The sequence below is a fragment of the Melospiza melodia genome, chromosome 18, assembly GCF_035770615.1.
Source record: "Melospiza melodia melodia isolate bMelMel2 chromosome 18, bMelMel2.pri, whole genome shotgun sequence".
NCBI classification, from domain to species: domain Eukaryota; kingdom Metazoa; phylum Chordata; class Aves; order Passeriformes; family Passerellidae; genus Melospiza; species Melospiza melodia.
Genome location: NC_086211.1, coordinates 10,704,403 through 10,731,868, shown reverse-complemented (window position 1 = coordinate 10,731,868; position 27,466 = coordinate 10,704,403). Strand labels below are relative to the sequence as shown.

Here is a 27,466-nt window from a genome sequence, read left to right as displayed (position 1 = left end):
CAAATGAGATAAATCTCATTTGGAGTGCACACAGCTCTCTGTGTGTATATACATATATATGTGTGTGCATGTGGGAGTAGCTGTAGGAAAGCATGAACATACAAAGAGAACAAGCAATATATAAATGTATATACACCCAGAACCATTACAGGCTTTTTTCATCACCAAAGAAAGCTCACATAGAGACTGGGAACTCAAGTAAACTGAGTCTTTAGGCAAGAACAGAGGAAACCAGAATGTGGAAGGGAACCCACAAAATAATGAAACATCCATTATAAAGCCATGGAAGCCAGGTCAATTCATTAAAAACACATGGCTGGCACTAACCCAGCAGTGCAGCCACAGACACGGGAGAGGCAAGGCTGCTTTATGCAGAGTCAATAAACACAGCTCACACAATAAACACAGAGAGACACTGCCCAAGAGGCAGCCCAGGCCTGCCAGCAGTGCAGGGCTGGTGACATTTTCTGTTCCAAGCACTCAGGGAATCCCACAAGAGAAAGCCCTGACCATATGAGAATGCAAACCCTGCAGATGATAAACCAGGTAGAGATACAGATCTGGTCCTGCTGTCCCACTCTGCTGGGGGAGCTCTCACTGGGAAATCTGCCTCCAGTCCAAATTGCTCTAAGTGGAGCTGCATTGCTGAAGGATTACCATGGAGAAAAAACTCTTTTCAAACTGACAAGAAAGTGGAATCTGTTCAACAGAGAGAGCTGACTCAACTTCTGCCTTAACTCCAGGATCCTGCTTGGAGGCCTGGCTAGCCAGGAGAGCAACACCTCTCTCTGCTGCTGTGTCTGAGGGCACAGATCTGATGCTCAAGCACCCTCTCACAGCACAGCCACGTTCAGACTCCTAAGACATTAATTTAATGTTTATTTTCTGGCTGTTTAACAGTGGTTTTCAGCCACCCTTAGGACATCCTAGGGTTTTGTGGAAGTCCCTGGCTGGGTACCTTTGGCAGCACCAGAGGTTGCTATTTACTGCTGTTCCTTCAGAGGACCTGCCCATGCAAATAGTGCATAAAATGATAAAAGATTCAGTAAGCTTTCAGAAAGAGAACATTATTCATCTGCTCAGGAACATCTGGACATTTCAGAAGTCCTCCTAAATTTATGGAGTCTACTCAACAAACCTAAGTTTTTACTCAGGGGTAAATAAGCCATTCTGGGGGCTTTGCCAGGCATCTTCTCTCCCTCTGCTGTCTCTGCACACAATGAATAATGCATCTTTCCAGCTCACCAGCCAGCAGCATTAGCCCCTTGTCTCCTCTGGGATATTTTTAGGAGCTGCCAGAGGGGCTGAAGGCAGGACACAGCCCCAGCATCCCCTCTGCACTGGGCAAGGGGCTCCAGCCCCCCAGGCAGGAGCCCTGGGCTGCCCAAACCAGCCCAGCTGTGCTGCCTGCCCAGGGTCAGCCATGGAAACAGAGCTGCAGCCCAAAATGTGGGGCACTGGCTGGGGAGGAAGCTTTGCTTATTTAGGACTGCTGTTGTCAAGAGAGAAACTGAAATCACAGCCCTGCTGAGAAGAGGTCAAGAGCTCGAGCCAAACCTCCTGGAACAAGAGGAGGTTGGAAATGTATGCCAGGATCTCGAGCAGCTCTAAAAACATTTCCCAACAGGAAAAGGGATGGAGAAAGAAGAAGAAAAAGAAGGAGAAAAAGAATTATTTTAATTCCTTTTTAAAATATTTCCCCCAGGAAAGAATCCCCAAAAACTTTGGACAGTCAGCACTTCTCCCAGCTCAGAGCTGCCCCAGCTCAGCACACACAGGCCTTGCCCCTCTGGCTTTCCCAGAGCAGAATCTCCCTGCTCACCTCAGATCCCTTTCCAGATTTAACCCTAGTAGACCAGGGATACCTTGCATTTGTCTTTTCTACAGAGCAATGCTTTTATGAAGGTACTTCTCAGATTATCTTCACTTTTTACAATATTTTTTCCTTCTGCTCTATTCATCATCTTTTTTCTTTTATTTTCTTTTTTTTCAGGAAAACAAATAGTAAACCCATTAGGGTTTTAAGAAGCACTCAGAACTGCCTCCACTTTTTTATCATTGGTAGGATTAGAGTTTCTTTAAAGCCCACTGCTTCTGAAAAGCCTCTCTGCTTTATGCATTGTACAAGTGACCCAAGCCTTACTCTGTACTCTTAGAAAAGCAATCCCTGGGAAGATTAAAGCAGCTGGGATTTGGTAAAGAAGAAATTTTCTCATTATTTATGTTGCAATATTGAGACACAGGATACAGACACATTAATATATTTTTTCATTAATTGTTATTTGCAATGAGAGGAGAAAAACACAGAGAGTCCTCTCCTGTCATATTGCCTTTGCTTTGCTGTGAATACCATCTAAACCCACATAGTGATTAACAGACTGCATGGCTTTAACTGGTAATTATACATATTATTTGCATAGCACACTTCAGCCCATGTTTATTGTTCTTGCCTTCAATATTTACTTCCAGTAGAGACAGTAGGTAATTAGTTTCATAAAACTTCTGTCTGAGCTGATTCACTTAAAATGGATCAAGAAATACTGAATTCAGCTTTGAGTTTAAGCATGTTTAAAGCAAAATGCTGTGTCTTTTGAGAGCCAGTCAGTCTCATGAAGGGCTGACACACTGTGCTGAGCTCTGCTTGCTCAGGGCTTCAGCTCTGGCTCCTGCCCATCCCAGGCAATGCCTTTCAGTGGGTGAGGCTGTGCCAGCCTGGCACAGGGAGCAGGGCTGAACACCCTGCCCTTCCTGCTGTTAGCCTGTGCCCTTCTGTGGGCATTTACAGGGAGGGTTTGCTTTCCAAGAGCTGCACTAGCTATAGATAGAGCATTGTTCATGAACATGATTGTTCTGAAATGCTGTGAGGGTTCGGTCGGTGCCGTCTCTGAGCACGAGGGCCCTGGGGAGGCTGCAGGGATTTCTGCCTCCCCTGGGGCTGCTGGCACTGCTGCACCAGTGGGTTTGACACCATCCTTTGCTGCAGCACAGGTGATCTCATGTGTCAGAGCAGCAGGTTTGAGAGGTCCCAGGGTTCCAGGCTCAGGAGCCCTTGCAGGCAGCCCTTGCAGCCAGCTCAGCTCTGCTGGCAGGCCAGCTTGGCATGGGCTCCCTCACTGCTGCCATGCCCACCCTGGGCTCTGCTTCCACACCAGGTCCCTCAGCCTCATGTGTTTTACCTTTCTAATGAGCTGAGAGTTGTGCTGGGGGACAGCACACCCTCCTTGGAATGGAACTCTGTCATTTTTACAAAGGAGAAAAGGGATTCTCATGTTCCCATAAGCAATGGGCATGTCTGCTCCCTCACCTGTCCTTGACAGGTAGATAAAAACACAGACAGATAAATGATATTCAACAGTTCCTGGCCACTTGGGACCATAAGCATTTCCCTTTGGGAAGTTGGAATGTGTTTTAGCAGCTGTGAGGATGGGTAACAATTCTCTGGGGACAGCAGCTTCAGGCATCCCTGGCTGTCAGCAAACAGCTGCTCCCAAGCCTCTCCCACAGCCCCACTGAGGCTCAGGCAGCCCCTGCTGCAGATCCAGGTGAAATCACCTTTGAGGGGCTGGCACTGCAGGGTCTCAGTGTCACTGGCACTTCTGTATTATGTGGTTTGCATCAATCCAACATTTTTCTGGCAAACAGTTTTATGAGAAAGGTTTTCCATTGCATAGGCTCAAACCAGCACAAATTCTTCCACTGCAGTGCAAGTATCCTCTTTAGAAACACTCTGGGTTTATTTCAGGGTACATGGGTGGTGGGGAGAGGAACAGCCTCATGTTCTATTGCCCGGACAAGGCTCCTCTGTTTGCCTGCCTGATTGGGGTTGGTTTTGTCTCATTGGTATTTTGTTTTGTTGAAAAGTGTTTTTCTCAGAGGAGGGGAGATGTGGTTGTGCTGATGCACCTGTGCTTCACTTGCAGAAACCAGCAGATGCTTTTGAATCCCAAAGGAAGGCAGCATGGCAAATTCAAGCTGGAAAACATTCTTACTGAGCAACAGCTAGGAAAAATTGAGTGGTATTCAGGCTTGCAGCTGAAGAAAGTTTTCTAATCCCATTGTCCTTTTAGGCAGGTTTATATAATATCAAACCAGACTACAGCAAAGTTATAATAAGTTTAAAAGAGAAAAAAATAAAAAGAGGGAAGGAATTAAGTGGATTCTCAGAGATGCCATGCCTGAGTAGGTTACAAACTTTCAGAAGTTGTGTTTCTCCATTAGGGCCAATGGAAAGATGTCATCAAAAGCAAAGGAAGTTGATTCCTGCAACAAGCAAGCCTGTTCCAGAAGATAAGGATAAGCTTATTTCATAAACATTTGCCCTAGGAAGAAGGTGCAGCAGAGTGAAGTCCTGAAATGATAAGGGGGCACTGATTTTATACATGCCTGTCATCAAAATTGAAAATAGTTTATAGGTCTTCCTGTTCAAATCAGAATGCAATGCTTACATATACAAGGGTTATCAGGGTTTATTGAAAAATCTTCCTGTACCCAAGAGGATTTATTTTCCTGCTCATTACAACACCAACACAAAAGATATCAAGAGAGTAAAAGTCCTGAGAAATTACTTTCAGGAGTCAGTAAATAAACAGGCCCTTCTGGAGTTTGCTGTGAGCAGGACAAAGTTGCTGCACAGAGGAGGAAGGGAAGGGAAGCCCAGGGCCAGGAGAGCAGCTGCGTTCAGAGGGAGGAGAAGGCAGGCAGGGCAAAATAAAACCCACATGTGACTTGTTAAACCTCCAATCTCTGTAATCTGATTTACAATGACCCCAGCCATGGCCCCAGAGAGGAGTGGCAGCACTGTGACCCCTGCTCCTGCCCTTGGGGTGGCTCCAGCATGGACCCCAGTCTGTGTCCCACCACAGGCAGGGTGTGCAGAGCCAGCCCAGGGTCCCTGCCCTGCCTGCAGCCCCTGGGGCACAGCAGGTCCAGCCCTGCTTGGCTCAGTGTGCTGCCCCTCCTGCCCCTCGGCCCAGCCCCTGGCACTCAGCACCTGCTCAGCTCCCCCAGGGCCACCCTGCTGTCACCGCTGGCCCAGGGCCTGTCCTGTCCCTCCCCACAGCCCTGGGCACGCTGTCCTGGCCTGGGAGCAGCACTGGGGACATCCCTGTGCCAAACACAGTTAAAAACCATCTCTGTGCCCCAGAGCTCTGAAGGGGCCATTGCCAGGCCCAAAGGGCACCCCCAGGTGTGGTGGTGGTGGCAGTGTCACCTTGGTTTGGGGCTGGGCTCCCTGAGCCAGCAGGGCTGCTGCCAGCAGGACACTGGGCAGGATCTGAATCCTGATTATGTCTGAGGAACAGGGGCTCCAGGGATTGCCCCTGGCAGGGCTGGGCTGGCAGGGCCTGCGCTGGTGTCCCTGCGCTCCAGCTCTGCTCCACTGCCCAGCTGGGAGCAAAGCTCCTGCAGAAGGCTCTAGATGCAGCTCTAGAGCTCAATCTTTATTATTTTAGCCTTGTATAAATTCAGGTCTCTGTGCATTCCACAGAACAGAGCACAGGAAGGCACTTGTGACTTTCCTTGTTTAAGATTTTTCTTTTGAAAAGTCTATGACTCCTTATTTTTGTCTCTGGGGATTTTGGGTGTTTGCAAACTTGAAAGTAATATGATTAAGTGTTGAGACAAGTACATACACAGTGATGGTTTTTCCTTTTTTTTTTTTTTTTTTTTTTTTAATTAAAAGAGAAATCTCTCATGAGCAGTGGGTGCTCTGTGGCCTGTCCTTGCACTCTGCTGACCTCTTACATGCTCTGTTACCTGGTCATAGACATTATGAGGGCTAAAAGGTTATGGTGAAAGGAAATATTGCTGAACATCTGGCTTTAAAATGATATTTCTGTGATGTTTAATGAATTCTGTGATTGTTTAATGAATAAAAACTTCCAGTTTATCTTCTCCACAGCAGTAGTTCCTTCTGCCACTCCCCATTATTCTCCAATAAACACCATATCTGACGGTGAGCCCTCAGAAGCTCAGATTTCTCCCTTGTCAGGAAGAAGGTAGAGAGGACAAGTGTTTTGTGTCTGGATGGGTCACTACCCTCCATTTATTTAAGCTATTTACCATCTAACATTTTACATGACATTTTTGGCATGCCACAGCAAAGATTTTCAGTGATCAAGAAAAACCACGCTGGGGGAGAATGTTAATACTACTCTGCCCTTGATAGGATGGTGACTGGCAGCATATAAATACCCTGACAGGATGACAGAAATCTCTCTTCTATATTTACCAGGAGCCCTGGGCCAACATGCACAGTGGTGGGAACCCATCTGCTCTCCCCAGTCATTTTATCAACACGCTACTACTCAACAGCTGAGGCTTTTGTAATGTGTTTTTTTTTAGCTTGGTGTGTGCAGGGAGCAGGAGTGTCTTTAACAGCACTGTGACAAAACCAAAATAAATCATAGAGGTGAATTGTAAATTGAAAGGTCTGGTGATTCATCTGGTGAATCATATAAAGGAACAAATTAATTTTGACATTACTTGACCACTCAGATTTTCTACTACGAGCCTGACATCATTAGCCTTGTGTTAATGAGTCCTTGCAGGGCACCCAGCAAACACGGGCAGGGAGAGGGGCAGGGGCTTGGGCAGCTCCTGGTTTGGGGGCATGGAGAGGGTTCTGGTCAGCACTGGGGACAGCTCCAGTGTCCCCGTGCAGATCCATCCCCTCTGGATGCACACTGCCTGGAGGGGGTGGCACAGGATCTGCCATGCCTGACATTTCTACTCACAGCACTTTAGATTGGGTTTATCATTTTAATTTCTTTTTACCAGAAGTTAATGAACACTACACTGCTGAGCACTGGCCCTTCCCGGCCTTTTGGCTGTATGTCCCATGACACAGTTTCATTTTTGTTTTGGATGTTTGCTGTCATAAAAATTTCTCTCCCACCTCTAGAAACTGGAGACTTTTAAATCTCACATTCAAAATCAGCCACTGGAGCACGGGAGACAACAGCTGGAATAATTTTTCCCTGGATTCAGGGAAGGCCTGGATTCTCATAAAACTACCTTATACCCAAGTTTGAAATACAGGTCATGTGCCAGAGTTTATTCCTGTCAAAAACTTTACTGAAAGGCAATGCCAGTGTGTTTCTGAGGAGAAAGTGCAGATTTCTCTTTCATTTTCAGACCAAACATCTCAGACACTTCTGCCTATCAAGATCTCAGTGCAGAAAGGCACTATGCACTTCACTTCAAGCAGATGTCTGCATTCACTGGTGTCTATTGAAGAATTTAAGTTTTCTTCTATGAAAACAGCAGGGCATTAGTAAAAAGAAAATATTAATTGCCCTCAAGGCACCCATGTTTTCAGTCTGTGTAGCTGTGTGAGAGCCTGGAAGTTTTTCCCTGCAGGCAGAGCACCAGGATGGACCAAGAGCAGAAATGAGTCTTTTGTCCTTGCCATAAGGGCAGTGGAATCTCCCCATCCAAATGTTTTGTGTTAAATCCAAACACTGGAGGCATAAACAGGTTGTAAAAAGGCAGCTGCTCTAGAAGCCTGATAGCAAAGTTGGTCTGTGAAATATATTGGTGTGAATTCATAATGTCTGAGCAGTCTCAGCTGAATTAGAGACTGGAGAGAGGACCATAGCAGCAAAATAGAATTTCAGAATTCGAGTTAGCCAAATGAGGTAATTCAAGGTTTAAGTGGTTCTTTATGTTCTTAACATTTTCCACAGCACCTTTTGAAAACACCAAGGTGAAATAATCACTGTTGCAGAACCACAGATTCCTCTCAGGGAAAGTGTTTCATTCAGTGCAAAATGCAAGTCTGTCTGAGTATTTGTGTAAAGCTGAGGCTTTTTCTTCTCCATTGTAAGGCTGCAAAATAAAGTGTTGCTGGATGAGTCTGTAGGCAACAGAAATGTTGTTATTTTTTGATGTTACCAATAGTAATCTATTTTAAAAATGAAAAATGTATGAACATGTAATCACCTTAAATTAATGTTCACTTTAAAATTCAAAACCCCAAACAAAAACATTATCAATGAGATGTTATCACTGCTCCCTATTTGGATGCTTTCTGGAAATTAGTTTACTGGAATTAGCTGGGTTTGAGTTTGACAAAATAAGCTGGAATATAATTTGACTTCTATAAAAATGCCTACAGAGATTATGTAACAACAGTTAATTTTTGGTTTAATTGTCCAATATACATGAAGCCTTTGATGGCAAAAGAGAGTGGAAGTACTCAGGAGATAGAAAGAGAATCTAATTAACTAGTTTTCCAAGTTATCTCTGCTAAATTCATGCACCAAACCCAGAGAATTGTGATATGGTTTTAAATCAACTGTTAACTCATCACAGCAGTCCTGTTCCAGGGGAAGTGATTTTAATTAGCTGACACAAACTTTTTCCCCAATTCATCACACTCAGGTTCCACATGCCCTCAGCTTTCACTGGGTTTCTTAAAGATGAGGATGATTATCACTGATGAGAGGTTTCATTTATCTCCCAGGCTGGTCCTTTGAAGCACCAGCAGCAGGGCCCTGCACATGCTGTACCTGTGAAACACCAGCCTGGAGAGCAGGGACAGCACTGGAGCCTGGTCTAAAGGCAGAGCCTGGCAATTTTGTCCTTGCTAAAACTTCCCCTAAATCTAAATAATGTCTGTTAAACACAAGGTAAGAGATATATCTTGGAAAAAAACCCATGAGCATGGAGGCACTTTTGTGTGTGTTAGGTGAGCAGCAGGGGAGGGATGCCCAAAGCTGCACTGGAGCTGCACTGGAGCTGCACTGGAGCTGTCAGCACAGGGCTGCTGAAGCACTCAATCCCCAGCCCATCCTCATTCCCAAGGAAAGAAGAGCTAGTGGGAGCAGCAGCACTCTCCCAGTGACTGATAGGGCCCTTAGCACTTCAGAGAAGATCCTTAACCTTGTAATTTTTTATTTTTTGTCCTTTTCAGGAGGGTCAGCATTATTTCCTTCATGGTCACTGCTGAGCACTACATAAATCCATATCCACCTGTGATTAATGGCTCTTTAGTTCCAAAGGAAGGGGTTAGCTAAAACTTTTAGTCACTGTCAAACTTCATCATTTTCCCACTTTCTTTTCCTGTCTCCTGTGAGGCTTCTCCATGGCAAAACCTAAAGCTGCCCTAATACTGAATGGGCTTGGAATGAACTTCAGATGATACCTATCACACCTACAGGGCACCCTCTCCATGTAGCTGCTGAAAACCGAGTGTCACAGGCCTGTGAATATTTTAAAAGCATGAGAAATCAGGGTCTGCCTGTTTCTGTTAATTGACTGGGTGAAAAAATATAGTACAGGAATAGAAATTCAATAGTGGCCTAATGGCACAGACAGTGAAGGTCATCTTCTTCCTCTGACTGCACTAACTTGGTTCCTGGCTCACACAGCATTTGACATCTCCTTCAGCTCGATCTTCACTGGCTCCTGTGTGGGAATTGCCTCAGGATGGAGTTTAGGTTTCATAAAGCATGAAAATGCAAGAAATTGCAGCGAGTCCTGGGGCTGAGCTTTCACAGCATGGCTGATCCCCCTTCCCTGGAGGTCAGCAAGAAGCAGCTCCAGACAGAGCCTCGGGCACAGCCCTGCCTTTCCAGGCTGGAGAGAGCCCTGTGAGCCCAGGGCCACCCTGGCAGGGACAGAGGGCAGCAGCCACCCTGGGCTGGCCCAGCCTCGCGTGCGATGCCAGCGCGGATCCGCGCACTTGGACAGGGGTGGATTATCCTGCTGCCTTCAGGGGTGGATTATCCTGCTGCCTTCAGGGGTGGGTTATCCTGCTCCCTTCAGGGGTGGATTATCCTGCTGCCTTCAGGGGTGGGTTCATCCTGCTGCCTTCAGGGGTGGGTTCATCCTGCTGCCTTCAGGGGTAGATTATCCTGCTGCCTTCAGGAGTGGATTATCCTGCTGCATTCAGGGGTGGATTATACTGCTGCATTCAGGGGTGGATTATACTGCTGCCTTCAGGGGTGGGTTTATCCTGCTGCATTCAGGGATGGGTTCATCCTGCTGCATTCAGGGGTGGGTTCATCCTGCTGCCTTCAGGGGTGGGTTCATCCTGCTGCCTTCAGGGGTGGGTTCATCCTGCTGCCTTCAGACACCCCTGTGCCTGTGCCTGGGGGCCAGGGTCAGGCCGGGGCCCTCAGCAGGGAGAGCTGTGTGCAGGAGCAGCTCGGATGGCTTTGTTCTGCTGCTGTGGATGGCACAGCCAGGCAGAGCCTGAGCGCTCCCGGAGCTCCTGCCCTGGAATCTGAGTCCCTCTGGCTTCAGCCTCATCCTCAGAGCCAAGGGATGGGGCTGCTGTCCTCTTTGCCTTTTCCTGGCCATCCAAAGCCCTGCTCAGGGAAGCCAAGGATGCTGCAGCACAATTATTTAGTTTGGAGCTTGGCCAGGCCGAGCCCAGCCATGGGAAGCCTCTCATTCTCACTAACAATTACCTGGTGATCAGTGTTCAAGGGAAGGCAGTGTACAAAGGTTGCTCCTCTTTAGCAGGTTTGTTGTGAAATTTCTGGTTCCAGATTTAATTATTGCAAATTCCACCATTGGCTTTGCCCTTGTTTTCAGGGAGGGAGCCAGAAAACCATAACTCTGTTATTGCCACACATTGAACTTCTTCTCTAAATAATTCCTCTTTGATGAAATGGCAAGGGCAGAATGTTTGCAAAGTCTTGTGAAGCTTCTAGGGGCTTTGGGTTTTTTAAACTATAGATAAAGCCATGATTTCTATCATTGAGAAAATACTTGCTGAAACCCAAATTTGTGACCTCAAGTTGCCCAAACCTCATGGAATTCTTCACTTTCCAAAGCCTGTCTGATTGACTGGAAGTGGAAAGCCATTCTTCTAAAACTTTGTAATGACTCTAATGGCATTTTAATATTTGATATGCTTTAAAATTGCAGAGAAAGTATTGACATGGATGCTGAGCCATCCTTCACAATACATGAGCTGCCCTACAAGACTATTTGTGTGGTGACAATGAGAGCTGTAATTACCTGAGATGGACAGTAGTGACATGTTTTATTCAAAAGACATGAATCATTAGTGCCTTTGCAACAGCCTGCAGAGAATGAGAATATTTATTAACTGTACAAGACTAATGACTGCTCTTACAGGCTTTCACTGGTGCCAGCTCAGGTCAAATCTGTGTATGGACTGTAAGGGGAGGGTTAAGGGTTTTTTATGGAGTTAATTTCCTTCACTGAATGTGTGAGGAATTTCACTGAGAAAAAAAAAAGGTTTTAAAGGCAAACAAACAAATAAATGTTCTGATATTATAAACTGGAAGTTCAGATCAGCTGAATATTTTTGTTGAAAGAATTTTCTACTGGCAGTCGCTATTTTATTTTTCGTATTTGTCCTCTGGGTTTTGCAGTGGAAAAAAAGCCCTACAAAGTTAAAAGCATTGCAATGAAAGTTTCTGCATGTAACATACTCAGAATATTTGGGTTTTAATGCAGAATTTGCCTTTTCAAAGGACTGTAATTTTATTTTCAAATTAATTTCTTATGTCTGACAAATTAATATTATTTATTTGGCTGTCAGTAATGAAATACTACAAACTCATACTGGATTTTGGTAAGGAAATACATCAAAAAAAACCCACTTATGTTTGCAAGTAAGAAAAAAATCTGGTTTAAAGCATATTTTGGAAATAAATTTTGAAATGAGAGTGTCTGAGTTTGAAATGCAAAGTCAGTTTGAATGACTAACTCCATGCAACATTTTCACAGCACAGCTTTCTTTCTTTCAGCAGGGAGAACAGGCACCACAGCTGACATGAGAGAGAAGCAGAAAATTCTCCAAAGAATAACATTTTAATTCATCTTGAAATAAACATTGAGGGTCTGTGACTGACTCCTGTAAAGGTAGTAAAAAAAATACCATCTAGAAGATGAACAGAAGCAGTAAAAGCCATCTATTGCAATGTATCATGATGCTGTTACATTGCTATCTGCCAACCAGCAAGTAAAAATTCCTCCTGTGACAAAATTGTAAATGCCACAATAACACCATATTTTCTGCTTTGTTTCTTGGAGGTGAAAAAAAAAAAAAAAGTGTAAACTTGGGAAAAATATGAAAAAATATCATATAAACGGGGGATTTGTGTAAAACTCTGGGAGGGGAGCTGGGAGCTGGAGTCATTTTTTTCTGGGGTCAGCTGACCCCATATCTCTGGGGTCAGATTTAGGATTATTTGGCTGATCAGGGTAGTTTTAATCTGTAGAATTTTTTTTTCCACAGAAAAAAATATTCTGATGTACTGATCACTCACCTGTTGGGTCTAATGCTTCACAATTGCCTGCAGCACTATGGGTGCTCTATTTTGCTAAAAAATACACTCCTAATCAGTCCTGTTTGTTAAGAATATTTACATGTCCTGACTGAAGAACTTAAAAATGGCGAGGAAAACAAGGTTTTTGTCTCAGTTATCACCAGCTCCTGCAGCCATGGCAGGTGCAAAGTGCTGAAACATCAGCTTGTGCCTGTGTCTTGCTTGGTAACTGCTTTTGACATGGTGTGTCAGGACCCGAGTGCCATTGGAACCCAATTCTCTGAGTTTAATTGACACAAACACAACACAGAAAAGTTCAGACACACATGAGGGGACAGGAGGGGTGGTGGGAGCCCTGCATGGGCTGCAAGCATTTCCAGTCTGTGGTGAGCAGCAATAATAGCACTCAGGAGCAGGTCATTGCCACATGTCCCCTCAGAGGCTCAGCTCTGGGCGTGCACAGCCTCCTCCTTTCTCAAAACCAGACGCAGAAAAGCTTAAATGGTGCTTTAACCAGTCTCCATCTCTGGTGTGTACAAACCCTGTCACAGACAGGAGCAGGGAGCAGGGAAAGCCAGAATCCCTCTCTGGTTTGTACAAACCCTGTCACAGACAGAAGCAGGGAGCAGGGGAAGCCAGAATCCCTCTCTGGTTTGTACAAACCCTGTCACAGACAGGAGCAGGGAGCAGGGGAAGCCAGAATCCCTCTCTGGTTTGTACAAACTCTGTCACAGACAGGAGCAGGGAGCAGGGGAAGCCAGGATCCCTCTCTGGTTTGTACAAACTCTGTCACAGACAGGAGCAGGGAGCAGGGAAAGCCAGAATCCCTCTCTGGTTTGTACAAACCCTGTCACAGACAGGAGCAGGGAGCAGGGGAAGCCAGGATCCCTCTCTGACTCAGCTGCTCTCTGCCTTCCCTGCTGTTTCCATCTCCTCTGCTGCAAGCACCCTGCACCCTGACAGCTCTCATTGCATAACATATTCTTCCCCCAGGAAGTTTGACAACATCTCTTGGCCTCTATAAGCAGCAGCATCTCTGCATTCCTCACACAAGAGGGGATGGTAGGTGGATGCAGTGCCTGTGCTCTCTGAGCTGTGGCTCTGACCAAACCCCAAAGACAGAGCTCAGCCCAGCCCCTGCAGCTGCCAGGGCTCTCTGGGAACAGAGCTGAGGCTCCCTTGGGAGGGCTGAAAACCTGTTAAAATAGGGATGCTAAAGCTGTCAGCAGGACAGGGATGGGAGTGTAATCTTCTGTTCTCTTTGAGAGAAAATAGTGACCTGAAATTTGTATTTTGTTTCAGCTGGCCATACAAGTTTCTAAACCAGTCTGAGACTTGCCCAATATCTGCCTTCAACCTGAACAGAATATTTTCGTTTCCAAATACCTACAGATTCTCAGAATCAAGGTCAGGCAGTCCAAGCACCAACCCAGCTCCACCATCATCACCCCTAAACCCAGGAGCCACATCCAGGGGCTCCTGAGCCCTCCAGGGACAGTGACCTCACCCCCTCCCTGAGCAACTTATTCCAATGCCTGACCACTCCTCCACTGAAAGTCTTTTTTTCTAATATCTAATATCTACTCAGAACCTCTCCTGGTGCAACTTAAGACATTTCCTCTCATCCTTTCAGTTGGAACAAGGCAGAAGGGACTCACCCCCACGTGGCTACAACCTTTTTTCAGGTAGTTCTGTAGAGCAATGAGGTCCCTCCTGAGCCTCCTCATCTCCAAACTAAAAAAGAAATCCAGTTAAGTTCTTTTTAACCATCTTTTTAACATTTAGGTAAATGTCAAGGTATTTTATGCTCAATAATTTGAAGAATTGAAATTACCCACTTTGAAAATACATAAATGGAACTCTTAAGACAGTTCCAAAAGTGTGGCTGACTGTTATTTCTACTGAAGCTGATCACTGAATTCTTCCTCACTTGGAAATCTAGTTCAGTTCCCTTTCCCCACCTGTTCCCCTTTTTCCTTTAAGAAAAGAAATTGGAGTCCTCAAATGCATCAAAATATATCCATTGCCCTGCTTCTGTACATCTAATTAATTTCCACAAATGATTTTAATTTTTTCTATTTCCATAGATTATTTAATTTTTTCCTCACAGTTTTTCCTAAAACCCCAAATACTGGGGAGAAAGCATTTAGAGGATATTCTGGTACTGCTGTCTGGCAGTGCTGCTGTCTGCTGGAGCCCTCAGCTGCTCCCCTGTAGAGCTCTCTGGGCTGTGCTCTCCTGGGGCACATTGTGGGTGTGCTCATCATGGAGCAAGTGCTGACCACCTCCCCTGTGGGATTTGCTGGGTCCCCAGGATGAAGGAGGAAATGAGAATCTGACTCCATGTTCTTAGAAGGCTGATAATATAATGTAATGTAATGTAATGTAATGTAATGTAATGTAATGTAATGTAATGTAATGTAATATTATATTATATTATATTATATTATATTATATTATATTATATTATATTATATTATATTATATTATATTATATTATATTATATTATATTATATTATATTATATTATATTATTATTATAGAATACTGTACTAAAACTATACTGAAGAATACAGAAAGGACACAGACAGAAGGCTTACCAGTAATGATAATGAAAAACTCGTGCCTCCTTCCAGAATCGCAACACGGGCTGGCTGTGATTGGTCATTAACTAAAAACAATTCACCTGTTGGATAAATTGCCAAAGCCACATTCCAAAGCAGCAAAACACAGGAGAATCAAATGAGATATTATTGTTTTCCTTTTTCTCTGAGGCTTCTGAGCTTCCCAGGAGAAGAAATCTTGGCAAAGGGCTTTTTCAGAAAATGTGACAGCGACAGTCCCCAGCCCCTGCTGTGCTGCTGTCCCTGCAGGTCCGAGCTGAGGGCAGGGAACAGCTCAGAGCTCAGAGCTCAGGGGGCTCTGGGGGGCCCTGGGGGGCTCTGGGGCTGCTGCCAGCCTGGCATGGATGCCCAGCTCGTTCCCCCTGCTCTGGGAGCTCTGTGTCCCCTCTCCTGCCTCCAGCCCTGCTGGATGGGTGCCAGCCAGCACAGGGGACACTGAGGGGACGCTGTGGGACAGGGTTGATCTGGCACCCTTTCCCCTGGGCAGTGCCTGATGCTCCTGCACCATCTGAGAGGGATGAGGGCACTGTGAGCTCCCTTCCCATGGCCTGGCCTTTCTCCTCACCCCCTGCATTCCCAGCTGAGCAGAACAGCCCCAGGGGCCAGAAAATAAATGGGATCCTTGTGATTCTGGAGAAGAGCCTCTTCCTGCAGCCCAAACGAGGGGAACAGCACAGCTGTGGCCATCACCACCCTGTGTGTCACCTGCTGCTCTGGGATCCCCCTGCCACTGCCCTCCCCAGGCCCCAGCACAGCCACCACTGCTCCTTGGCAGCTCATTCCCCTCCTGGAAATGCCTTCATTGCCACTTCTGCCTTGTTTGTTAAAGAATTGCTAGCTTGACAGAAAGTAGGGGAAAAAAAAGGAATTAAAATCCAGGATCTGTCTTAATCATATCCACTTGCAAATAAAAAGCACTGTGGAAACACTACCCAAGCAGAACAGAGATTTATTTTCAAGCATGTGAGCAGTTTAAGGTCATTTACTTAAAATTACATTCAAGAAACAACAGTGATGCTTCTGCATTACTCTCTCCCTTTAATGCCATTCTGCATCTAATCTGTCTTCCTGCTCAATAGAAATAGCTTACTCCCACGTCTGAGCAGAGGATTGGGCTGGAGCCTGCATCTCAAACACCTCCTGTCACCAGCAGGGAATGCCATTTTTAGATCTCCCATTCCAAAGAAAGGTCAGTCACTATTCCAAACCATGGAAGGAGAAAATAGTCAGTCCACTTTACCCTTTCTCCAGCTTGTAAAAGGAAAACAAACAAACAAACAACCAGTCATGAGTGCCAAGGTAATTTCCAGTATTTTAATATAGTTCCACAGAATCAACAGACTCTGGCAGTAAGTTTTTTCCCTCAAGATGTGATCATACATTTCTGACAACAGCACAGCAGTGCCGTGAAAGGACATCAGATAAGAAATACAGCTGGTTGAAATCTGCATTTCAAATTCCTCACAACATTTTTCAGGAGAAAAAGAAATCCTTCTTCAGAAAATAAGTGTAATAAAAACCCCAACAACAGCATGTCAACACAAAGCAAATGCTCAGCTTTGACTTTATATGGACTCATCTAGGAGACTGTGGGGAAATGTCCTTCAGGGTGTGGAAACTGGAAAAGACAATCCTCAGAAGCTGAATTCCCAAGGTTGGGCCAGTGTTTTCATTTCTTCCCTTGGAAGCCCATGGGGAGCAGCCCTTCAGCCAGAGAAGCTGGTGACCCAAGGGCTTCCATGGTGCTGGTGGGAATTCACAGGGAAGAGTCACCACCAGTTTTTGCTGTGAGGTGCCCAAGGTTTCCAGGCAGCTGCAGCTGAGCTCAGGAATTGGCCAGTGGAAAATCTCCAGCACCTCCACAGTCACTTCTTGCTCCCTTCCATTGAAACTTTCCTAGTCAAGCTTTCAGAATAACTTACTTTATGTTTGAGATCTTAGCTGTTTTTTTTCTTTCAGACTTTCTGCCAGCCTCCCCATAGCTTTTGGCTCAGGTGTTGGTGAAATTACCCAGCACTTACCTCCTTGCAGAAGAGGCACAATGTGGTTCCAGGGCCACTGGCCATGAAAAGTCACTCTGAATTAGCAGCACAGAGGAGTTTGAGTGGCAGAGTGAGAGGAGGATGTGGTGGAAATGCTCTGTCATTGTGGTTTGGGCTGAGAGTGTATGGACACAAGTCTTGCCAGCCACAGAACAGAGCTCATTATTCAACATATAAAATATTCCATATGAGAAATAAGAACACAAAAAGGAAACCCATCACAGCAATATCTATGGTGGTGTTTAACATTTTTTGTATACTCCAAAAGGAGCTTCATGAAGAACAAAAATAAGAGTTCCATTTTGGGTAATTATTGGAAGTAATTTTGCAGGTTTAGGGTCAGAAAAACGGGAAAAATAAAAAGTACAGACTTCTCTGCCTGAAGTTTTTTAGAAGATGATTTTTGTTTTGCATTATGTAATCAAATAAACACATCACAACATTATCACTTGGGGCCTGAAATGCAGTGAATGTCCCTGGAGCTCCTTAGATGCCACCTGCCATGGAGGAAACATCTCCCTTGAGGCTCCAGGCTCCAGGCCAGGTGAGGTAAACTAGCACTAAAAATTCCTCTCTGGCGTGATGGTGTGACTATATAAATATATAACCCAGGCTGATTTGCTGTGAATGCTCTTGGACACAGTGGCTGAGGACGCCTCTGTGGCAAACATCAGCTCTGCTGGCACTGAGCAACCTTCACAGGGACCTCACCTAATCACTTCAGTGATCCATTCCTTGTTAATTAAGTGCTTTTCCCCTTCAGTTCTTATACAGAGCCCAGCCAGTAGAGATGCAGCTTCTTCATGTGTGCTCTTCAGATAAATTACTCCTGAGGATGAAAACAGGACTGTTGCAGGGAATTTTTGAGTATTTGGGAGGATTTTTAAATTGTGGTCAGGATTGGGTTCTTAAATATGTATCCTCCTTTTTTCTACAGCATGTTCTGACTATTGTCTTTATCCTTTCCCCTATACTCTTTTCAAAAATCTTTTGGTTTTCTTTTTTATTTTTTGCCCCACTTATTTAGGCACAAATAAGTGAGGAAAAGATTTTAGATGCCTCAACATGCAGTGAGTTGTGATTCTGGCTCCATATGCAATACTGGTATATTCAGTATAAATAAAATTATAGTTTCAGCTATCATATATGTATAGTTTCATAAATAAAGAGTATTAAGTGAGAACAAATTAGACAGGAACCTTTCTACTTAAAACTGCCTTTTTTCTGGGCTGCAGGTCAGCAAATCAGCCTGGGTGCAGTGTGTAGGGGGGACACCTCCTGCTCTGTCCCAGGAAATCTCACCTGCCAGAGCTGAGCAGTCTGGGCACTGCCTCGGTGGCAAATTACAGCAGAATTTAGCTCTGGATAGACTCCACAAAGCAAATTTATTCAAACTATTTCATACTGAAAAGCCTGATTACCATTTACCATATGATGCCTTTCTATCACTTCAGCAGTATCAAAAGGCTTTATTGTAGATGAGATCAAATAAATATAGTAAAAAAAAAAAACCAAAAAAAATTGAAAAAAGAACAGAGTCATATCCTGACTGATAGCATGCTCCTACAGACTAGTGCCACCAGCTGAGACTATGTGCCAATATTTTTATCAGCCATCATTACCAAACAGTACTGAAGCAGGCTGGAAGAAAACAGCAGCCTAGGAGTGGTGTTTAAGAAAGCCCTGGGAAGGAAGAGAACAGAAGAGGAGAGCTGCTGAGCTGAATCAGCATGTGGGCTGTAGCTGGAACAAAAGGATTCTTCAGTTCATGCCAAAAATACTCATCAGTGCTGCTGCTTTTTTAAGCTTAACATTCATAGGTGACTTTTCCTGCTTCTGAACAGCCTGTGGGAAGCTGCTGTGGCTCAGGTATGGGTGGCTGGCAGAGCCCTCTCTCTGCTCACTTCAAGGGCTTCCTTGGGAGAGGAGCTCAGGGAGCAGGGCCAGGGGGGCTCTCTGAGCCTCTGGAGTGTCCCAGGACAACTCCAGACCCTTCTCCAAAGGAATTCTTGCTTCTGAATGAGGTCCAGCCCTTCCTCTTCCTCTGCCTTCCCAGCTGGCAGGACCTCAAAGACAGCTCAGCAAAGCATCTGCTGAGGATCCCAGCTGCAGAGGCACCTTCCGTCTCAGTGGGGCGTGAACACAGTCTTTAGGGACTCATAACAAAGAATTCAATATGATTAAAATTACCAAAAAACCCCAAAAGATTATTTTCCTTGGTGTTCAATTGTGGTGGTGTTTGAGGGTCCCCAGGATGAGGGAAGAGATGAAAATCTTGACTCCATGTTTCAGGAGGCTGATTTATTATTTTATGATATCTATTATATTAAAAGAAAATGATGTATTAGAACTATGCAAAAGAAAGAGAAAGGAGACATCAGAAGGCTGGCAAAGAAAGGAATGAATAATAAAATCTTGTGACAGAGTCCAACACAGCTGGCTGTCATTGGCCATTAATTAAAAACAATTCACATGCAACCAATCCAAGATGCACCTGTTGGTAAACCATCTCCAGACCACATCCCACAGCCATCAGACAGTTATTGTTTATATTTCATTTCTGAGGCCTCTCAGCTTCTCAGGAGATAAATCCTAGCAAAAGAATTTTCATAAAATATATCTGTGACACTCAATTAGCCTGAAGGACTCATTATTGTAGGGAGCCACAGAGTCCAGAAATGTTAAAAGCTTCAGGAAAGATCAGTTATAGATATAAGTTCATATAGTTCATCAGTTATATATATAAGTTCATCAGTTATATATATATCAATTATATATATAAGATCAGATATATCAGTTATATTACCAAAAAAAGAGGGAAATAAATCATCATACTGAAGAAATGAAAAGAACCTTCTGAAGTTTCAGATTTAAATGAACATTTAACCCACACCTGATGGCAGAGCTCACACCCAGACTCTGCTGCTGCCTCTGCCTGTTCTGTGGGGCAGCTTGGAGGGAATTCCTGCTCTTGGTAAACCAAGGAACAAACAAACAAAATGCAGAAATTCTACCTGTAAGGCTGATTATTTTAAGGTGTGGATAGGAAAATGTTCATGTCTGGATCCCCTGGGATTTGCTGGGATGCTGCTGGGGAGAAGCAATCCTGCTCCTGCATAACCTGCCCTGTGTGTTTGTGTTTAGCTGTGGGAAGCAGACCTCACTTGTAAAGCTGGGGCTAAGCTTGCATTTTGCAGCACTTCAAAGAGCATCACCAAAACCAATCTTTTAGAACCTGAACATGTTTGCTATCTTGCTAATCCTAAAGCAAAGAGATCTAAGGAGGCAGCAAGATGAACAATGAAAAAAAAATACAGTGTATACGCTTGCAAAAAACAAGGTGTCCTTTTATTCTTCAGCTACAAATCCAGTTTTTGCATTTGATCAATTTAATAATAATAAAACAATAATTTCAGCCTCAAAATGTATTAGCTTTTAGGAAATGAAACCAGCTTTTTAGTTAAATAACTCTTCCCTGGGAACAAGCTCAATCTTTGGTGTTGAAATCACATTTACATGAAGCATTCCCTCATTTGGGGGCATTTAATTACTTCAGGAGTATGAAGTATAAAAATTAATACATCCATACAGAAAAGTTGAGAGAAAATAATGCCCTTTCCTTCATGGCTTTGCTGATTATGGGTCAGTAGGAATTAGATTGGGCTTTAATTCTTCCCCAGCGTGAAGGGGATTCAACCAGTTACACCAGGAGCTGATATTATTAATGCAATCATGGCCTAAAAGGAACCAGCCCTAAAGGGAGATGCCAAAATGAATTCTTCATGTAGTAACAAAGGAAGGCAGAAGACTCCTTCAGAGCGAGTCACGTCTGCACTGAGGACAAGGCTGACGTTTCATAAGCCTCCAATTGAGGCTGCTGTGAATTCCCCATTTCTATTTGTACATCCAGCTCTTGCTAAGGGCTCCACAGGCATTCAGAGCATCACTAAAGGAAGGTATTAGATTCACTATGACACTGAGTTACAACTTCAATGGGGAAATTATCAAATAGTGAATTATTTCATAATGCAGCCACCACTCAGGCATTCAGATATGTTTCCATCTTAATTAAAAGGCAAAAAATTGCAAAAGGCTTCAAGGAAACATTTAAGTTTTCGTAATCAAAGCATAAAATTAATCTATGGAACAAATTACTACATAGCAAACTAATGATCTTTTCAAAAGAAAACACTGAGAGGCTCTGAAAAAAATAAATAAATTAGGTTTTCTGTCTACTTCTCCCTACAAAAATGTTGGGTTTTTTGTGCCCAGTCCCATTAGTGATGTGCAGGAGGGCAGCACAGCCCCGGGCACAGCAGCTCTGAGGCTGGCACACATCCTGCCAGGCTCCCTTCTCCCACAGAGGCTGTGCTGAGGGGATGGCAGCAGTGACAGGCAGCTGTGGAGGAGAGCCCTGGCAGGGCTGTGCAGGGGATGAGAGCCCATCCTCTGTCCCTGGGCACACCAGGGCTCCAGGAAGCCTTGGGAAGGGCAGGGACTCATCAGCCCACTTGTGCCACCCCAGGGTTTGAACTGCAGGATCCTGATTTATGGATGAGGTGCTTTGGGTCAGCACAGAGGTTTTTAAAGTGTGCTTGTTGTCAATTATTTCCTCCTCCTGCCGAGTTCTGTTGAGCTAGACTCAAAGCATTAATGGAGCAGGACTTCCATCATTAAAAGATACGAAAATTCACATCAGTAGAACTGTCTGATCAGCATTTGCTCTTCAAATATGACTAAGAATGTCTTATTGCATGATAATAAAGCAATGGCAATGGCCAAGGTGAATAAACATTTCCCAGGCATTCCTTTAGGATGCCATGCACAAACTGTCAGCAGCTGCTCCATAATGATCTCATGAGCCCAGGAGGGCAGGGCCTCCTGCTCCAAAGCAATATTTCAGAATGAGGAAGGCATTTGCAGTTTATCTGTATTAATATTATGAAATGGCTTATGACTGGACTGCAAAATAATGAATTGGTTCTAACCTGGGTGCCACAGCCTTTGGGAGCAATGGTCAGGCTTCTGCTGACCTTCACTGAAAATTATCCAGGCTTTGAGACACCACTGGGTGATCTGCGGAGAGCAGGCTAAAAATGTGTGCAAAGGGATTACAAAGTATTTGTGTTTCATTTTAAAATGTGTGGAAAATCACATTAATGCAGAGTCAGCTAAATGCACATGTGCCATCTGACTGTTCAAAAATCAAGGTTAACTTACATTTAAGAGATTTTTTTTATAAGCTCCATTCAGGCACACATTTCTCCACTGTGCAAAGGTTATGGCTCCTTTGCTGGTTCCTTTCCTTGTTGATTCAGGATTTGAAACATATCCAAGGGTATTTTTTTTCCCATTCGTGACTTGAGCCTTGCTCATACACAGAACTTAAGACATAATTTAAATTTTTTTTATGAGCTATATTTATTAGCTACATTTATATATCAGCTAATCTTCATGTTTTAAACAGTCTGACCTATTTCCTCTCAAAGCCATTTAGAGCTTTCCTTCTGGGCTTCCAGCAATCCCAGACACTTATCACTTTCTTTGCAGTACTGATTTTTCTGTGATATAGCTAAATGTGATAGATATTTGTTAAGTACTTCTTTGAGATAAAATATTATTTATTTTCCCTCTTTAATTTATAAAATGTAAAATGGCAAAGATCCTCACTTCCCTCACCTGCTGAGCCACTGAAAGAGATGAGAGCATAAATATCTATGACATCCACATTATTACCAGATACATTCATTAACAGCAGTGCTATCACAGTGAATACCAAGTGAATTGACAGTGACAGGGCAATAAATTAAAGTGTTTATACCTTTTTCTCAGCTTACAAATAGCAGAGTTATTCCTGACCTTTGATGTAAACCTTAATGGTCACTGGTAAATCAAATATGATACTGTTAGAATTCAGTGCCACAGCTGAGACCTTTCCACCCTGGAGATGCAATATCTTCTAAGAATATCTTTGTGGATTATGGTAATTAGCATCCATACATCAGGAAGGATTAATATTCATAGGAAATTAGCTCATTTACACTGAAAGCTTCCCAGTTTACTCTTGTGGACTCTGGTAATGAGTTACACGATGTAAGTTGTCTGTAAACTCACCACTGTCTCCTGGTTCCTGGGCAGTCTCAGCAAGGGGCTGCCACCAAACATCTCTGGGCTCTTGGGTTCTCAGATGGGTTCCAATGGGCTGAAGATCCCTGAAGGGGAGAGACGTTTTGAGCAAAAGAGGGAGCAGTTTCCAGTTTTATGCATTTTGTGCATTTAACCTTGTAGAAGAAGAGAAATTGTGTATACCAGTCAGGTTGCAGGCTCATGGTTTCATTTTGTTAGTTGAACTCACTGTCTTGCTCTGGTCAGTAAGAAATTATTTTTCCAAAGGAGCAGATCTCAGACTCTCTCTGATAGAAAATCCTGAAACAGAGGTGCTAACCCCTATTTAAAAGCTCTGATATCCTGAAGATAGGCTTTCTTCCCTTCGTTAGCTGCCTTGAAAGAAGCCCTAGACAGAGCAGAAAGAAGAGTTTGGGCTGATGAAAGTTGCCAGTTTTTGGACAAAAACAAGCAACAAATCTTGGCTAACAATAACCATGAGACCAACAGTAAAATATGTAGGGTCAATGAGAGGGGAGAAATTTGGCCTTTTATTTCATGTTGGGCCAAGGTAATGGTTCTATACCAAATACATGGGTGCACAAACAGCCCAGCACTGCTGCACTTATTCTTGTAAAAGAACAAAAATCACCTTTCTTCAGAAGAGAGACTTTTCACAGCTTTACAGGATCACTTTGGGTTCAGTTCATGCTTTACGTACAGTTTTTGTTCAGTTTTACCTCTTTCCCTAGGTAGCTGGCTGGGCCCAAAGAAACAAAATGATATGTGAGTGATCATCCAACCTGGGTTTTAATTCCTGCCCTGGGAGATTGTAGATCTAAGCAGTTGGTGATCTGCAGAATTCTCCTGCAAATATTTAACAGTGTTTGCCGAGGCCAGCTCCAGCTTCCCTGGGTGACTCTTTCCTAATGCTTTTCTTTATCTCTCTCGCTCTCAGATAAAATATCAGCTCATGAACTGCAATAATAGCCTTTCCCTCCAGATTTATTTTTCTTCCCCGGGTTTTGATTCCAAAAAAATAAATTCCGGCACTCGATATGAAATTTCTCAGAGGGGAATTTGCTGTGATAGCTGCAGATCCGGGGCTGCTGGGAGCCTGCAGCGGGAGCTGCCCGCAGAGCTCTGCCCATCCCAGCCGGGTGATGGCACAGTTGCTCAGCTCCAGGCTGCCGGCTCCCCGGCATCGCTTACACATGAACTGATAACACTGATAACATTCGAGCCCCTCTCCTTTACAGCAGAGACTCTAATCCGCAGGAAAATCCACACACAAAAAAGAAAAAAAAAAAAAAAAGAAAATAGGCGGAGGGGGGAGTGATGTTGGTAGGGAGGGGGAAGGAATAAAGAAAAAGCGAGGGGTGAAAGGAGAGAGAAAATTAAAAGTCCTTCAGCCCAGTGTCGTTTCAGCAGAGCAAGGTCACGGTGGGGCCAGCTGGTTGGAGCAGAGGTCTCTGCAGGCTGATTGCAGCAGCCGGGCTGCTCTGATCCCCGGGGATGCTCAGCAAAGGCAAAGCTGGGCTGGGGACAGGGACAGGGACAGGGAGAGCCGGGGCAGCCCCAGAGCCTTCCTCACCACAGCCTTCATCCAGCTTTTACCTAGCCTCCATCCAGCTTTTACCTAGCCTCCATCCAGCCTTCATCCAGCCTTTACCCAGCTCCATCCTGTCTCCATCCAGCCTTTACCCAGCTTTTATCCAGCCTCCATCCAATCTCCATCCAGCTTTGATTCAGCCTCTATCCAGCCTCCATCCTGCCTTTATCCAGATTCTATTCAGCCTCCATCCAGCCCTTACCCAGCCTTTATCCATCCTTTATCCATCCTCCATCCAGCCTTTTCATCCATCCTTTATCCATCCTCCATCCAGCCTTTTCATCCATCCTTTATCCAGCCTCCCTCCATCCTTTATCTCCTCAGCACAGCCAGCTCCTCCTGCACTGGCACTGCCCTGGACCCTGGGGGAGGGATGCTTTTAAATTCAGCAGTATTGAAATATCAGAAAATGTACTTAGCAAATGGAAATGTGGGCACAGAAGATGCCACGTTTTTGAAAGGGATATAATGGTGAGGAACTGCAGGGGATGCTCCCTGTGGTGATGAGGGCTGCTAGAGCTGGGTCCTGAGACAGGGGCTGTAAACATCATTTGTGCACATTCTGCTCACCAGCACTGAACATCTGTCTCTTGCTAGACTTTACTGCAACTTTGCCATTTTCTCCAATAGCTGATGTTTTGCATTGTTTTGAGTTTTGTTTCATTTCCCTGTTAAATGCAGAGCCTAGATGAAGAGGATCACAGAATTTCTAGTAATAATTTCCCTGATTTGCCTCTGCTTGAACAGAAGAGGCAGGTGCAGACACTGAAATAAATTCCACTGAATTACCAGTGCAGTCCTCAGTCTGCACCAGAATCCTTTAAGCACAAGGAGTATCCAAAAAGCTTCTCTGGGAATCTCCCAGAAGTATTTTTTTCCCAGCTAACAATCTTGCTTAGTTCTACTGAAAAAAACCACAAGGTTTGCTGATAACACTTCTCTCTTATCATGTCCAGTTCCAAAATACTGCAAGTAAATGATTTGGCAGAAACAATACCAAAATATCAAGTGATAATTAGAAGCTGTAAAAGATTAAGGAAAGGGCTCTGGTTATACATACAGACCCAAACTGTGTTCAGGGCAAAAAAAAAAAAAAAAAAAAAAACACAACTGGAAAACAAAATAAAAAGAGCAATAAGGCAGACATTAAAGCAGGTTTAGGAGCAGTACCCTAAGTGTATCCATATTTCATATCCTGCCCAATGTGCCCAGGAGATGTGCCCTGTAGCTGTGCTCCACACAGAAGCCCTGGCTCTCCCTGGAGGGAGAAATGCATCAAAGATTTTGGAATCCAGTGCTGGTTTCAGGTGCCTTCAGGCATTGCCTGATGTCCAAAAATGAGAAGATGGGTAAGGTGGAAGGACAGTACCAGCAGTGTTGAGCTGCAGCACCACCCTTAGCTGGCAATGGAGCTCACTCTTCCCCCAAGGTCTGGCTCTCACTCACCAGTTTGTGGCCACAGATTGCAGTCTGGGCCCTCCTGAGACATGAGCTGATTTCTCTTGTGCAGGAAGCATCTTCTGCAGCTTTGGAAGGTCTCAGACAGGAGCTCCATGACAAAAGAAAGATGATGCTGGAGCAAACAGAGATTCCTGCAGCTGGAATCAATTGGGGTTTGGGGCAGCTGGCATTTCTGGGCCTGCAATGCAAAGCATCCCCTAAAGTCTGGGATCTATAACCATAGAAAATAAATAAATACAAAGGTCTACCTGTGACCCCAGCTTCAGTTCAGAGGGAAGTTACTGCCATGGGAATACACTGCTTGCTTGACATGGGATTGAACTTGTACCTGTGCTCCCTTTGCCAGGCTGTGTGCTTGCCTTCCCAACTCCCACAGGTGCTGAAGAGAGACAACGAGCAGATCCTGTTAAATCTCAATTTACACTGACACAACCTCCCAGCCTCACCTCAACCCCCCCCAGCTTTAGGTTGTGTTCCTGATTATTTATTTTGAACTTCCAGTTGGGAACTCCCCAAGCATTCCCAACGCTGGGTTGCTACATTAGAAATTAAATAAATCTTGTATTTTTTGTTTTAAAAAGCATTTAACTCCAACAATGTACAGTTGCAGCCCTGAATGACTGAACTCATTTTACAGAATATGTTTCCCAGTCAGAAATGAAACTGCCAGTGCAACCCCTCCACCCCCCAGAATTACTTGGCCAAAGTAGGAGCCAGATGAACAAGCAAAAAATCAAAAGAGGATTAAACCAAATATGCAGCTCAAACAGAGGAGCAGCTGAACCCTCCAGCATTTCAATACACAGCTGATTCAGCAGAACAGATACATATTCAAATGAAGGATGTCACTGGAAGGGAAAAGCAGGCAGCCTGATCAATAAAGTGTGCAGCCTGTCCTGGTACAGGGAAAGCAGCAGCCTAACAAGCCACACAGAAAAGCGAAATGGAGAGAAATTTTGCTTCTGTCAGGACCTTGAAGCCCCCTTGAAGTAGAAGAAATGTCTAGGAAAGGTAACTCATGGAGATAGGCCACTGCTATCTTTTGCCTCCTTCAGTCCCTTCTTGGGACTGATCCCTGCAGTGTGGGCTTAGAGGAGGCCAGAAAAAGGCAGCATAATTTTTTCCTCAACCACACAGTTTATAGGAAGTGGAATATTGTTTAATTCAAGATTGTAAATTTATCATTTTCACCTAGCTACAAGTTGTTTTGTTGTACTACACAGATGTTTTATTCTCTGTGAACTATGCAGAAGTAGATTTGATTTAGAGAAATATTTTCACCTCACCAGATATCTTCAAAAATGATACACCAACAAATGCAGCAGAGAAATGGTTGAGGAGATTCTCATTGTCCTGCTCACATCCTCCTTA

At 44.3% G+C, this 27,466-nt stretch overlaps 2 long non-coding RNA genes across 2 annotated transcripts in view; one reads left to right on the top strand and one right to left on the bottom strand.

Moving 5' to 3' along the window:
* LOC134426412 (uncharacterized) overlaps window positions 1–12,346 on the top strand; it is a 205,823-nt gene extending 193,477 nt beyond the window's left edge. Inside the window, exon 4 of the long non-coding RNA XR_010029981.1 lies at window positions 11,730–12,346. This is a non-coding gene — a long non-coding RNA (uncharacterized LOC134426412). The remainder of the gene's footprint in view (window positions 1–11,729) is intronic.
* The window catches only part of LOC134426411 (uncharacterized), a 58,587-nt gene extending 33,652 nt beyond the window's left edge, over window positions 1–24,935 (bottom strand). Inside the window, exons 1-2 of the long non-coding RNA XR_010029980.1 lie at window positions 24,837–24,935; window positions 23,032–23,129 (exon numbers count right to left, since the gene is read on the bottom strand). This is a non-coding gene — a long non-coding RNA (uncharacterized LOC134426411). The remainder of the gene's footprint in view (window positions 1–23,031; window positions 23,130–24,836) is intronic.
* Window positions 24,936–27,466: the final 2,531 nt, after the last annotated feature.